Below are 13761 nucleotides of genomic sequence, written 5' to 3'. Positions count from 1 at the left end.
CCAGTGCCCTTCCTGGTCTCTTTCCTTCTTCTGCCAGTATTTACTAAGAGCTGACTGGACATTGTGCTGTACACTGTGCTGGAGGCAGGGCAGAAAGGGACAGCAAATATGTGAACAAGTAATCAAATCCCAGCCGGGAAAGTGCTGGGTAAGCAGAGCCATGGGGCCACAAGAAAGGGACATCAAGTAGGAAAGCAGGTGGTGATTGCGTGGTCCTCAGGAGCTGTCCACCAGGGTGGAAAGGTGAGATACTACGTGAAAGGGGAAGAACACATTCAAACACCCAGAATACAGTTCTTAAATCGGGGGATTCATAAATCATCTTTAAGAATTTTATGAAAGCCAAGGATTGTCCTCCTAGAAAAATATCACCCCTCCCCCTGTACACACACACACCAAACACACAACTATGCATTCTATTTTAGGACACTCACATATCCTGTCCATGGAATCCAGGTTAAGAACCCATGGGTGGGGCTCTAATATACCAGGGGATATGGGGGTCTGCTGGGGTGGGAACATGGACACATGGGGAGGACTGGTGGGTGGCAAGACCAGACAGGTGAGGGGGTCAGATCATGAAGCACCATCGGTGCATGTGGAGGATGAACTTCATTGTCTGGTCAGGAAGGGGCAGAAAGGAGGCAACCATTCTAAGGCTGCTGCCTTTACCCAGATGAGTAATGTACAGGGCAGTTGGGGTGGGGATTGAAGGAGAGGAGGCCAATCAGAAAGATTAGGGTCCCAATGAGTTGATGTGAGGCACAGAGGAACCAGGCGAGTCAAGGATGAAGCCCAGGTTTCTAGCTAAAGCAAAGGATGAGTTTCTGTGATGGTGGCTAGGACCAATTTGTCTCATGAACCTCACCCAGCTAAGCTCATTTCCCTTCAGTGTAAAGTCTATTCATCAAAGAAAGGTGACTCTGGAAATACCAAGTATGCTAGACACAGATCCAAAGAGCCTCTGACTGTTAGATGGATTCAGTATGTATTTTGCTCACATAACGCACTCGCTGAGACAACAGATCACTTTTTACACTTGAAGCATGCAAGACGCTACATGCACGAAGTTTATACTGGCTCAAGAAAAGGACACTAAATTACATATTCCTTCCATCCCCTCACAGAATTATACTCTCTGTCTCCAATGTTATTAAAGAGGCAAAAGGATGTGGTTTAATGACAGGGTCTCTCACCTGAGACAAGCAACAATTTGTTGAAGGCTGAGAGAGATCACCTGATTAAGGATGGGAAGACCCTAAAGAGTGGGATGCAAGGCTACCGGGGCCAGGTCTTAGGAAATCCAGTGCAGAGCAAACAAATGCAATGCAGCATTTCCATTTCTAACAACTGTGCACCAAATTTGCTATTTGAAGTCAGTTGTTTGCCCCCCGTAAAATAAGATTATGATTTAGGTCAAGTTTTCAGAATAATCCATGAGGACTACTTAAATAGGATTAGTTCTCTTTATTTTAAAAATAAAATGTTTCTCCTTTGATTAGCAATTCATGCTCATTGTATAATTAGAAAAATACCAAAATAAAGGGAAGAAAATTAAAATTATAATTCTGCTATTCACTGGTAAAAGTCATCCCCTGTCTGGTCTGCAGTTCCCTGCGATTTTTTTTTCTAATTAAAATAAACATACAGTTGTATGAAATATAGGCATAGAGGAAAACTATAGAGATAGAAGGTAGATTAGTGGTTGTCTAAGGCTGGGGGCAGGAAGGATGGGGGTTTGGAGGATGACAGCTAAGGGGTACAGGGTTTCTTTTTGGAGTGGTGAAATATTCTACAACTGACTGTGATGATGGTTGCACAACTTCATGAATATAGTAAAAGTCAATGAACTGCAGACTTGAAATATGTGAATTATATCTCAATAAAGGTGTTAAAAACGTGTGTGTGTTTGAAATCAAACCATATGCAAAATTTCATATTGTGCTTTCTTTCACTAATGTATCATAAATTTTTACAATATCTATTACAATTTTTGGAAAACGTCTTAAGAGTACAATTTCAACTGTAGTTAACCACCATATACACACACAGGGATGGGCAAAAGTAGGTTTACAGCTGTGAGCTATTGTAATAATCATAACCTGCATGTCTTTCCCCACATGAACAACTGTAAACCTGCTTTTGCCCACCCTTGTAGATGTTGTGAGTAATGATGGATAAGGAGCTGCCTCTCCAGATGTCTGGAACACACCCGTGTGCTGGGGCTTTCTCTCACCTGAGAGCGTGTGCCTGTGGGGAGCAGGGTATCTGCCCAGAAAGCAGGGCAGATGCCCTGGCTGCTCTCCGTACCTCTCGACACAGAGGCCCTCACTTCCCAGCGATTTTGACTGAGTATACAAAGGGTGGTTGCCCCTCTGTGGTGGATAAAGGATGGGATCTGGAAGGATCCTGAAACGCCATCTTCAATCTCCTGTCTGTGTTGTTGATGGGACATGAAGGAGGGGATTGGCAATCTACACAGCACATTTGGGAACTGTTATGGGTTGAACTGTGCCTCCGCCCAATACCCATGAATGTAACCTTATTTGGAAAAAGGATATTTGCAGGTGACAAGTTTAAGATGAGGTCATTAGGGTGGGCCCGAATCCAATATGACTGTGTCCTTATGAAAAGGGGAAACAGACACGGTGACCATCACTCACACAGGGAAAACTCTACGTGAACATGAGGGCAGAGATTGGGGAGATGTGTACACAAGTCAAGGACCACCAGAGATCAGGCTGGGAACAGATTCCCCTCACAGTACTCAGAATGACCCAAACAGACCAACACCTTGATCTTGGCCTTCCGTTTTCCAGAACTGTGAGACATAGAAGTCTGTTTTTAAGTCACTCACTGTGGTACCTTGTTACAGCAGCCCTAGCAAATTAATACAGGGACCAGGATTCTGAGCCCTCTTCCTGCTCCCTTTTCCACAAATAGAAAAAATTCAAACCCAATTCTGAGAGAACAAGGCTGGGCCAATGAGTTTAATTAATTCATTAAGCAACTGGACTATGAGGTTTCTTAAGAGAGGTGATGAGCACTCCATGTGGTTGAGGTTCTACTTGACGAGGTCCCTCCATCCCCCTTATAAGATTTTCAAACCCAGAAGAATTTGCTGATTCTGGGAATTTTGATACTTTCTATGCTTGTTCACTCTTTTGACTCCTCCCCATGTCCAGGCCCAGGCCTTGGAGTTTGGGTTTTGGTCTATTCTCTGTCAGCTCCCTCTCTCTGTGGTGGGATTTCCCTTGCTGTCACCTGGGACGTCCTACTTCTGCATGTTCATTTACTTGAATGCCCTTCACTTGCATCTCTGCCTGCTGAGGACCTATCCATATTTTGAGGCCCAGTGCGAGCCCCACCTCTCCCAGAATGTGTGTGCCGCTTTCCTCCTGCTGGCAGGGTTCTGAGTTTGGAGGGAGGAAGGTGGACTCTGGAGCCAGGCAGATCGGCCGCACCTGCCTCCCAGGGCTGGGTGGTTAGATAAACTCATAGCTTGGACAGGGAAAGACGCCATGGCAATGACTTTGTCATGTGCAAGAAGCTCTCCTACGGTGAAGCCCGGGAAGTACAGGCCTGTCTGTCCCCTTATCAGTCTGAGTTGGGTGAAATGGAGTATCACCCTCATCTTTATGCCCTCTACCCTCTACACTTCCCTGCGCTAGGTGCTTGGGCCCATGTGTTGCCTGCCTTTGAGATGGTGAGCCAGGGCTCATTGTGACAACCCCTCATATGAGGGAAAGAGGTTTGCGGTGAGGTTTTAAGGCACAGATGGTTAAAAGTAGGACCTGAAGTTAGACATTCTGGCTATTTGATGTGCAAATACAGCCTCAGGTAGACATTCTGCCTACCATTCCCTCTCCCTTAAAGCCATTTTGAAAAAGGGCAAGGACAGGTGGCAGGACTGGGACAGATCTCGAGAAGCTCTGACTGCTCAGGCACTGGCTCTGGATAAAACCTGTTCTGCTATAGGGATCAGCCTCTCCTCCTGCCACACCTCACACTCTAGCCACACCCGGCTTACTCCCAGTTCCCTGAATACATGAGCAATTTCCCCACAGCCTGGAAGGCGCCTCCTAGGAATGTTCCTCTGATCCTTAAGGCTCAGCTGAACCATCCCTCTGCTGCCGCCACTCCCATCACCATATGGGATTGCTCCAGAACTGCAGATAATGCTCCCTTAGGAGATCCTAAATTCCTGGAAAGCCCAAACTATGCTTTTGCCTCAACGGCCTTACTTCCCAAAGACTAGTACATAGTGGGTGTTCACTATATTTTTATGTGTGAATAAAAATTTATCTAAATTGGTCAACAAGTGAGCAAATGGTTAAGGTATCCAGTTTTAAATCTTTATGAAAATGCTTAATATGTAAAGAGTCTTTTGTTCAGTAAGCATTTGTTTCACATGCTCATATGACAACAGTCACTTGGCTGGAGCCAGCACAAGGCACACACCTGAGGGTGCTCTGTGTGGTGAGCTATGCCTTTACTCTAGCAAGATGCCCAGGGGCTTCTACTCAAGTTGCCTGGATCCAATACTTACCTTTTCAGCAACATCACATTATAATCCTGAGTTTGGTTTTTCTATAACATCAATTAAATTAAAAAATAAAGGTCTATATAAAGGTTCTAAATCTCAATCAATATTTGCTTACAGTGGTATGAAAACTTAGAGGCTGTGTTTGTAGACCAAGTTCATGGATATAAATTGCAAGACCCCTGAGATTTAGAAGGGGTATGAAAGTGCCCAACCATTTGGGTGCCAGTAGAGTGGCACTGGGGAGTTTGGGGAGTCATGTGTAATGTTGAATTACTGCTCCCAATCACTGTTCACCCTCCCTGTAGGAGGCATCCCTGCCCATTACCAGGTGACCTGTGGTGTTTACAGCACTTTCCACATGGGTGCTTTCCTGCCCCACTGATATCAGGCCTGATTGAGCGAATTGTTTTGATCAATGGAGTACAAGTGATGGTGCCATATGCCATATCTGAGTTTAAGATTTAAGAATGGCTGTGTGGTTCAGCCATTGAACTTTCTCTCTCTGCTGCGAGAATAGCATGGCCTGATAGGAGCTTCTTCTTCCACTGAGCTCTGGAATGAAGACAACACATGGGCCCAGAGCTGTCACAGTCAATCCACAGCCAACATGTAATATGAATGCGGAATAATCTTTCATTGCCATAGGCCACTGAGATTGGGGTTGCTTGTTACTGCAGCACGATCTAGTAAAGGAGTCTAATTCAAATTCTAAGAGACAGTCACATCTCTAAGAAGAAAGCACAAAGAAAAAAATGAAGAATAAACATGAAGGCCAAAGGATTTTTGTTTGTTTTACAGCTTGATTATTTTTTGCCAGGGGCAGGGGAGGGGGAGGATGGCATGACAAAGTAAAAAGGGCACAGGGTTGGAAATCAGAAGACTGGATTTAAGACATGGCTCCATCATGCATTTTCAAATACTGAGCTAGCTATGTACCCTCTGCCTCCTTGAATGTTATTTTCTATGTCTAGGGAAAGGGAATGACAAGAATGCTTGCCTTGTAGGAACCCTGGGAGAACTGCATGAGACAGAAGATGTGACAATAGTGCGGAGCTATTCATGAGCTAGTTTTCAGCGTTGGGATAATTATTGACCTATGATGTATTTAGAAGGAAAAACATCATGCAAATATGTCTAAATTAAGCATCAAAATTTCAGAGGGTCAGTTAGAGGAGAATCCAGTCAAAGCCTCAGCTATTGTACAAAAGAAATTGCCATTTTTAAAAGAATGTAACCTGTTAATAAGACTGCCTCTTAAACAGCATTTACAGTGGGTTGTTACAACTTTTTAGGGGTATGCTTATGTCTTAAAATGATATTCCCTGCACAAAATCCCTCTCCCACCTATAACTCAGAGCATGATTGGGTTTGAGGCTATGGGGGTTGTTATGAGAATTTTCAATAAGAGTCTCCAGTTTTCAGCAGAGGAAGGAAATGTGGGGAGAAAAGGTACAAGCCTGCATTTTAACTGGAAGACATTTGCTTAGAACTGAAATAAGAACAAAGTAGTATAATATTTACAGATGTGTAAATCCTATTTTTCCCCCGGCCTTCACCACCAATCAACCAAGAAATCCTGCTTGCTTGGCTTCAGAAATCAGATTTCAGAATTAAAATCTCTTTCCCTTCTTTGATGCTTCAGCCTTAATTGAAGATCCCAGGATTTCCACTGTGGACACTACAGGCCAGGACCCAGTGGGTCTTGCTAACTGTAGCCTCTCCTTACCACAGAGTATTTGATGTGTCCTTCACAGTGGCTCCGGATCACTGGGGCTCTAATGACTTCCCGGGGTTCCAGAACCCTTCCCCACATGGCCCTTGCTTAAGCTGCCAACTGACCATGCTTTTCTACTCCAAGTCTTGGTCCCCTCAACATGCCATGCTCCTCATGCGTCCAGGGCTTTATGCCCTAGGTCCTCTGCCCTTCACCCCAGGCACAGGGAATCCGGTTCTTCCTTTATGAGTCAGTCTAGGGGGCGCCTCCTTTGTGGTGTCCCCCAGACTTCCCCAGGCACCGCTCGTCACTCGATCCTTGTGCTGCCTGAGCACTTTGTAAATCCCTCTTTGCCCACTTCTCACACTGCACGATGATGACTCATGTCCACAAGCTGCTTCTCAACATCTCTGGGGTCTGTCCCAGGCCAGGGCAGCGGCACCTTCCTTTCTCTCTGTCCCCAGCACCCAGGTCTTAGCGAGCACAGGAGGCTGCCTGGGAAATGTCTATGAATGAGCAAGGGTGGGTTCCCAGGCAGAGAAGGCTGCCTAGGCCAAGGGATTCCTTGAAACTCACTGTTGAATTCTGTAGCATTGATTACTTTAGAAGATCAGAGTGGAAAAGGCAGTTTCCTATAATTAAAAGCTTTACAAAAAGCTTTTACTACCCACCAGTGTTTAGGTCTGAAAAGTGGGAAGTCATGACAACCAAGTTCTGATCTAGTTTAGGGAAGAGCAAACTGCTCTTGTCAGAATAAGAGAACCCTGGCGAGGCAGCACCAGCAGGAGACAGAGAAGGGAGGGGCTTTCGGGGCTGGGAATGAGCTAGCCAGGTGATGTCATCTCTAAAGTGGAGAAAAATAAGACCTCTTCATGGGCTTTTGGTAAGTACAGCTCCACCCCCCCTTATTCTCGGGGGTATGTTCCCAGACCCTCAGTGGATGCCTGAAACAATGGATAGTAGTACCGAACCCCATACACACCATGCCTTTTTCCTATACACACATATCTATGATAAAGTTTAATATATAAATTAGGCAAATAAGATACTACCAACAACAATAGAATAACTGTTAACAATACACTGCAGTAGAAGTTATGTGAATGTGTTCTGATAAGTAAAATAAGGTTTACTTGAACACAAGCACCGAGATTCTGCAACAGCTGAGCTGATAACCAGGACAGCTAGCTACTAAGTGACTGACGTAACGGGTGGGGTGCCTACAGCGCAGACACTGGGCAAAGGGATGATCCAAGTCTAGGGCAGGATGGAGCAGGATGATGTGCATGCTACTCGAAGGGCGAATAATTGAAAACTTACGAATTGTTTATTTCTGGACTTTTTCATTTAATATATTTTTTTTATTGTGGTTAACCTCAGGTAACTGAAACCACAGAAAGTGAAAGGGCAGATAAGGGGGGACTACTGTATTAAAAAGAAATGTGTGCAAAGCACCTACAACTCGGCCTAGCACTTGGTGGTCATGGACTATCCTTGCAGCAGCTTTTACTACTGAATGCTGACTCCAAAGCCTCCCTGAGGGTGACCCCGGTCTGTGTGCCACAAATGGTGCGCACCCAGTTCACAATGACAGGATCTTTCATTTGGACACTGAGGTACAATAAGCAGGCGCCCCAGCGCTGCCCAGCTAGTCTAGCCCCACAGGCCACATACAGAGTGCCTTGTCACACCAGCTGTGAGGCACAGATACAGACAAATAGTGGGACTTTTTCCAAAGGCTCTGGAATCACCAAAAATGCATGATACAGGAAGACTGGTCTTGATACTTGCCCACTGCTATGTACTCTGAAATGGGAAAGGCTCATCTTTCCAGGGAGTTCTGAGCCTTGCCAGGCACAGGCAGGGCAGTGCCACCCAGGGCCAAGAGCCTGGATACAATGTTGGAAAAGCAGGCTTGAGTCCCAGCTCCAGCACAAACATAGGAATAGCACCTCAGCCACTGAATTAACCCCGCTGTGCCTCAACTTCTTTGTCTGCAAGTGGGGAGAACATATCTTGGTTGCTGTAAATGACGAAGGAGTTGCCATGTGGCAACACCCCTTCTCAGATGTAGAAAACAACCAAGTTACTCAGAACCAGGCCTCTAAGCAAGGATAAGAATCCCGCACCAAGGATATGATGACGCCCGCACACTGCATTGAGGCTGGACATGAGGCCTGAGGCTACGTGGTCAGTGGAAAGAACATGTGCTTTGAAGGAACACAGACTTGGGTTTGAATCCAGCCCTGCTTACTGAATGACCTGAAGGTGGGTTACTTAAGCTCTTTATGCCTTGACCTCTTCATCAGTTTGGTGGGTAAGTCCCTCGTTGCTGAGGTATCATGAAAATAAAATGGAGAACCTCCCATACCAAGTATTCAATACAGTATGGAATCTATAGAAACTTAGTAAAACATCAGTAACCTTCCTCAAAAAATCCAATCCAGCATTCTTTCCATGACACCATAAATTGTCCCTGTTTGCTGTCAAACCAAGCAGAAAGTCAAAATGATTAAAGTCTTAGGGGACAGACACTTAAACAACATTTAAGATACCACGGTGGCAATGGTGCAATCAACAATCCACTATGCCCTGGGAATTTATAAGCTAATGATTTAGAAATAAACACGGCCCATTAACAGAATTTTCAAATCGATGCACTCTGCTGGTCTAGAGGCCAATAAGGATCAGCAAGAGCTGCAAGGATATGAGAGAAGTTTTGTCTCACTGTCTGGCTGCAGAATTCTTTCAAGAGAAAAACATGAGTTGAAGAGCCACGTGGAATACTAGAAGTCAACAGAGAATGACCAAGGTCTTGTCCAAAACAGATGCGGACGCGGCCACAGCTTTGGAGTTCTAATTTTAACCGAATACAGACGTGTAAAAGGAACAGGCATGTTTTCTGTAGGAAGATCACAGTAGCAGGGCCCAGTAATTCTCCTCTAAGTATAGGTTTACTTAACCTTTGGCAAGTAGTCATCCTGCCACTGTGAGAGCCCTATGGGGAAAGCAGAGAAGACCCAGTGTGGAGGGAGCCCCTCTCCCAGCACCCTGGTCACCTCTGGAATAATGTAGAGAGAAGAGAGGCTGCTAACGGGCAGGGGAGCCCACTGGCTTTGTTTCTTAAAGTCACGTTTCTTTGTGATTTGTGACACCCAGATGGAGTTCAGTGAGGAAGAATCATGTCCATGATATTCCCCATCACAGAGAACTGAACAGAACTTACTGGAAATCCCTACACTGCTCAAAGCAGAGAGGACCAATCCCACGGGAACATTTTGGTTATAAAGGGAATGCAGTGTAGGCCCTGGCGAGGCAGCTCAGTTGGTTAGAGCATCGACCTGATACACCAAGGTTGTGGGTTTGATCCCCAGTCAGGGCACATACAAGAATCAACCAATGAATGCATAAATAAGTAGAATAACAAACTGATATTTTTCTCTTTCTAAAATCAATGATTTTTTAAAAGGCAATGCAGTGTAGACTGGGGTAATGCCACGAAATTGCATCTTATATACACTGACAGAGTATTCCTTAACCGCTCCCACCCTCCAAAAAGTTTCTATGAAAAGAAAACTGGAAAAGTCCAGAAGAAGACACAGTGCCATGCAGAATGAGTGGGGAGATGAGGATGTGAGGTCACGGAGAAAACACCTGCGGCAGAGGACACTATGACAATAATAGCAAAGACAGTAAAAACAGCAAGAAGTATGTCTACCTTCTTTTCCAGGTTACAAAGCCCTTTCGTTACATCTGCCATTCTGTCTGTCAACATATATATAAAGGGTTTTTGTTTTGTGTGGAAGAAGGATTAGCTATCTTCTCCCTTCCCAGAGTGCAAAATCAGAATCAACAGGTAGAAGCTACAGGACGGCAGACCACAACTTCAAAGCAGGAAACTCCCTGCAAACAGCAGAGTGCTTTAGAGGTGGTACATGCCGCCTGCCTGTCTCACTAGAATGTTCATTCCTTCACTTGGTCAATAAATTGTTTGAGGAATAGCTAAAACGTGCTCGGCAGTGTACTACCCTATCGTCTGGGGCCAGAGCCTCCCACTTCTACTCCCAGGAGGCTTCAGAATGGGTGGTGCTGCCCCCACCCCTCTACAGGTAAACCACAGATGATGAATGCCTACCTAAGATTTTTAAAACACTATAATGTGTGTAAATGGTAGAAAAGTTTAAAGGTATAAAAACATGTACAGCATGCAGGTTGCACAATACAAGACCAATATACAAATTTAAATAGTCTCCCTATACACCAGCAATACACTATCTGAAAGTGAAACTAAGAAATGTTCATGGGTTGGAAAACTTGATATTTTTAAGATGGCAAAAGTCCCAAATTTATCTACAGATTCTATGTAATGTCTATTAAAATCCCAGCTGGCTTCATTGCAGAAATTAGGAAGCTTAGCCTAAGATTCAGACAAAAATTCAAGGAATCCAAAATAGCCAAAACAAACTTCAAAAAGAAAAACAAAGTTGAAGACTCACACTTAACAATTTCAAAAGTTAGTACAAAGCTATATTAATCAAACTATGGCACCAACATAAGGACAGACAAATAGATCAATGGAGTAGCAAGCCCAGAAATAAACCCTCACATTATAGTTAACTGATTTCTGATAAGTGTAAAAATACAATTCAATGGAGGAAAGAACAACCTCTCAACAGACAATGCTGGGACAACTGGTTATCCATAGGCAAAAGAACATGGTTGGAACCCTATACCTTACACTGTATATAAAAATGAACTCAAAATGAATCAAATATCAAAATGTAAGACTAAAGCACAAAATTCTTAAAAGGGAACACAGATGTGAATCTTCATAACTTTAGATATGACACCAAAAGCACAAACAATAGAAATAAAGTTGAGAGTTAGATTTCATCAAATTTAAAACTTTTGTGTTCCAAAGAACACCATCAAGGAAATGAAAAAGACAACCCACAGAATGGAGGAAAAATTTTGCAAATCATATATCTGATAAGGGATTAGTATCCAGAATACATAAAAATCTCTTGCAACTCAACAAAAAGACAAATAACTAAATTAAAAATAGACAAAGAATTTGAATACACATTTCTCCAAAGAAGACATACAATGGCCAATCCTATATAATAAAAGACTAATATGCTAAGTGTCTGGTCATCCATTCGTCCATTCAACCAATCAAAGCATAATATGCTAATGATATGTGAAGGCTGCTCAACCACTCGCTATGACATGCACTGACCACCAGGAGGCAGATGCTCCGACTGGTAGGTTAGCTTGCTGCTGGGGTCCAGCCAATCAGGACTTAGTGAGACGGGCCCGACACACCCTGGAGCCCTCTTGTGGTCCCTTCCCAGCTGGCCAACCTCTGCATCCCTCCTTGGCCCCAATCATGCACCGGTGGGGTACCTCGGCCTGGCCTGTGCCCTCTCGCAATCCGGCACCCCTTGGGAGATGTCAGAGAGCAGGTTTTGGCCTGATCCCGCAGGCCAGGCCGAGGGACCCCACTGGTGCACAAATTCATGCACCGGGCCTCTAGTGAGTACATAAAAATGAAAACATATATCTGTGCATAAAATGAAAACATATATCTGTGCATAAAATTGTATATGAATGTTCACAGCAGCATTTTCATAACTAGAGGCCCGATGCATGAAATTCGTGTAAGAGTAGGCCTTCCTTCCCCTGGCTGCCGACACCCGGGACGATTGTGGAGCCCCCCATTGATGGCCCCACTGGCCGGTGGCCTGGGCCTCCCTCTGCGGGGCAAACATAGGGCAATGGCCGGGCCCCCAACGAATCACACTGCACACGCCTTGGCTGGCCTGGCGCCCGTGGGTATTACAGCATGGTCCTGGATGGTCGTCCGGATGGTCATTCCGCTGTTTGGCTGTTTGGTTGATTTGCGTATTATGCTTTTATTATATAGGATAGTCAAAGTGGCAAAACCCAAATGGCCATCAATTGATAATGGATGAATAAATGTGGCATACCTTTACAATGGATTATTTTTCAGCCATAAAAAGAAATAAAGTACTGATACATGCTACAACATTGATGAATCTTGAAAACAATATGCTTAGTGAAAGAAATCACTCAATCACTCACAAAATACCACAGATTATATGATTTCATTTATATAAAAACTAGAGGCCTGGTGCATAAATTTGTGCACTGGGGGTTGGTGAGGGGGAGGGGGTCCCCTCAGCCCAGCCTGCGCCCTCTTGCAGTCCAGGAGCCCTTGCTCTTTACTGCCCGCGTGCTCACTGCTCCTTACAGCTTGGCTCGCTGCAGAGGTGGGAGAGGCTCCCGCCACTGCCGCTGCGCTCACCAGCCGTGAGTCCGGCTTCTGGTGGAGTGGTGCTCCCCTGTGGGAGCACACTGACCACCAGGGGGCAGTTCCTGCATTGAGCATCTGCCCCCTGGTGGTCAGTGCACATCATAGCGACTGGTCATTCTGCCATAACGGTCACTTAGGCTTTTATTATATAGACTAGAGACCCAGTGCATGAAATGTGTGCACTGGTAGGGTCCCTAGCAGCTGCCAGCTGGGTACTCCCTCCCTTCCCCCGGCTGCCTGCTGCCACTGCTGCCACCACCGGCTGGGGCCTCTCTCCCTTCTCCCAGCTGCCTGCTCTTGCCGGGGCCTCTCTCCCTTTCCCTGGCCAGCCCTGCCCTCTGGTTGAACTCCTGGACAACTCCTGGTAGAGGGGGCAATGTGCATACTATGCTTTTATTATATAGGATGTTGAAAATGATTACATCTATAGAGATAGAAAGTAAGTCTATTAGTGGTTCCAAAGGAGTGAGTGGGGTGAATGGGGAGTGACTACTAATGGGTATGGGTTTTCTTTTAGAGAAGATAAAAATGTTATGAAATTAGATAGTAGTGATGGCTGTGCAACTTTGTGAATATACCCAAAACTATTTAATTGTAAAAAGAAAACAGAAATACCTGACCCCCGAAAGTATAAGTATACAGTGAAAAGCAGGTCTCTTTCCTATCCATGTTCACCTGTCTCACAGCTGCCTGGATTATAGGCAAAAATTCTCTTCTGTACCCTTCCAGAAACATTTTATGCAATTGTAAGCATCTGTGTACACACACTGTCTTCCTTAAAAAAACACACGAATGGCAGAATATTACAGATACTGTTCTGCATGGTGTGTTATGCACACTTGAGGACTTTTAAAGATGCCAGAAGATCAACTTCCTTTGTGGTGGGAGGGGTCGCGGCTTTCTTCATGGTGGGAAGGGGAGTTCAAGCAAAGACAAAGGCATGTTGAAACAGAAATGGCCTGTTCAGAGAAGTGGAGGATCTGCTGTGCCTGCAGCAGAGGAGCCGAGCAGCAGACAGGAGGCTAAAGAGCAGGCAGAGGCTGGATGGCTAAGCCAGGGGGGGCAGCTTTACATGGCAAGGTATTGGGAGTCCTGATAATGCCAGTTAGCAGCGACATGAAATGATCACTCTGGATGGGAAGGCATCTCCACGGGATGTTGGGA

At 45.0% G+C, this 13761-nt stretch overlaps 1 protein-coding gene across 9 annotated transcripts in view; it reads right to left on the bottom strand.

Moving 5' to 3' along the window:
• CUX1 (cut like homeobox 1) overlaps nucleotides 1-13761 on the bottom strand; it is a gene marked incomplete at its 5' end in the record, with an annotated part of 366038 nt that overhangs the window by 165539 nt on the left and 186738 nt on the right. The gene's annotated exons all lie outside the window — the stretch shown is intronic.

Source organism: Myotis nattereri (assembly GCF_964212035.1).
Source record: "Myotis nattereri genome assembly, chromosome: 4".
Lineage (NCBI taxonomy): Eukaryota > Metazoa > Chordata > Mammalia > Chiroptera > Vespertilionidae > Myotis > Myotis nattereri.
The sequence above is the reverse complement of the archived record's forward strand: the minus strand, read 5'-3'. Positions and strand labels throughout refer to the sequence as shown.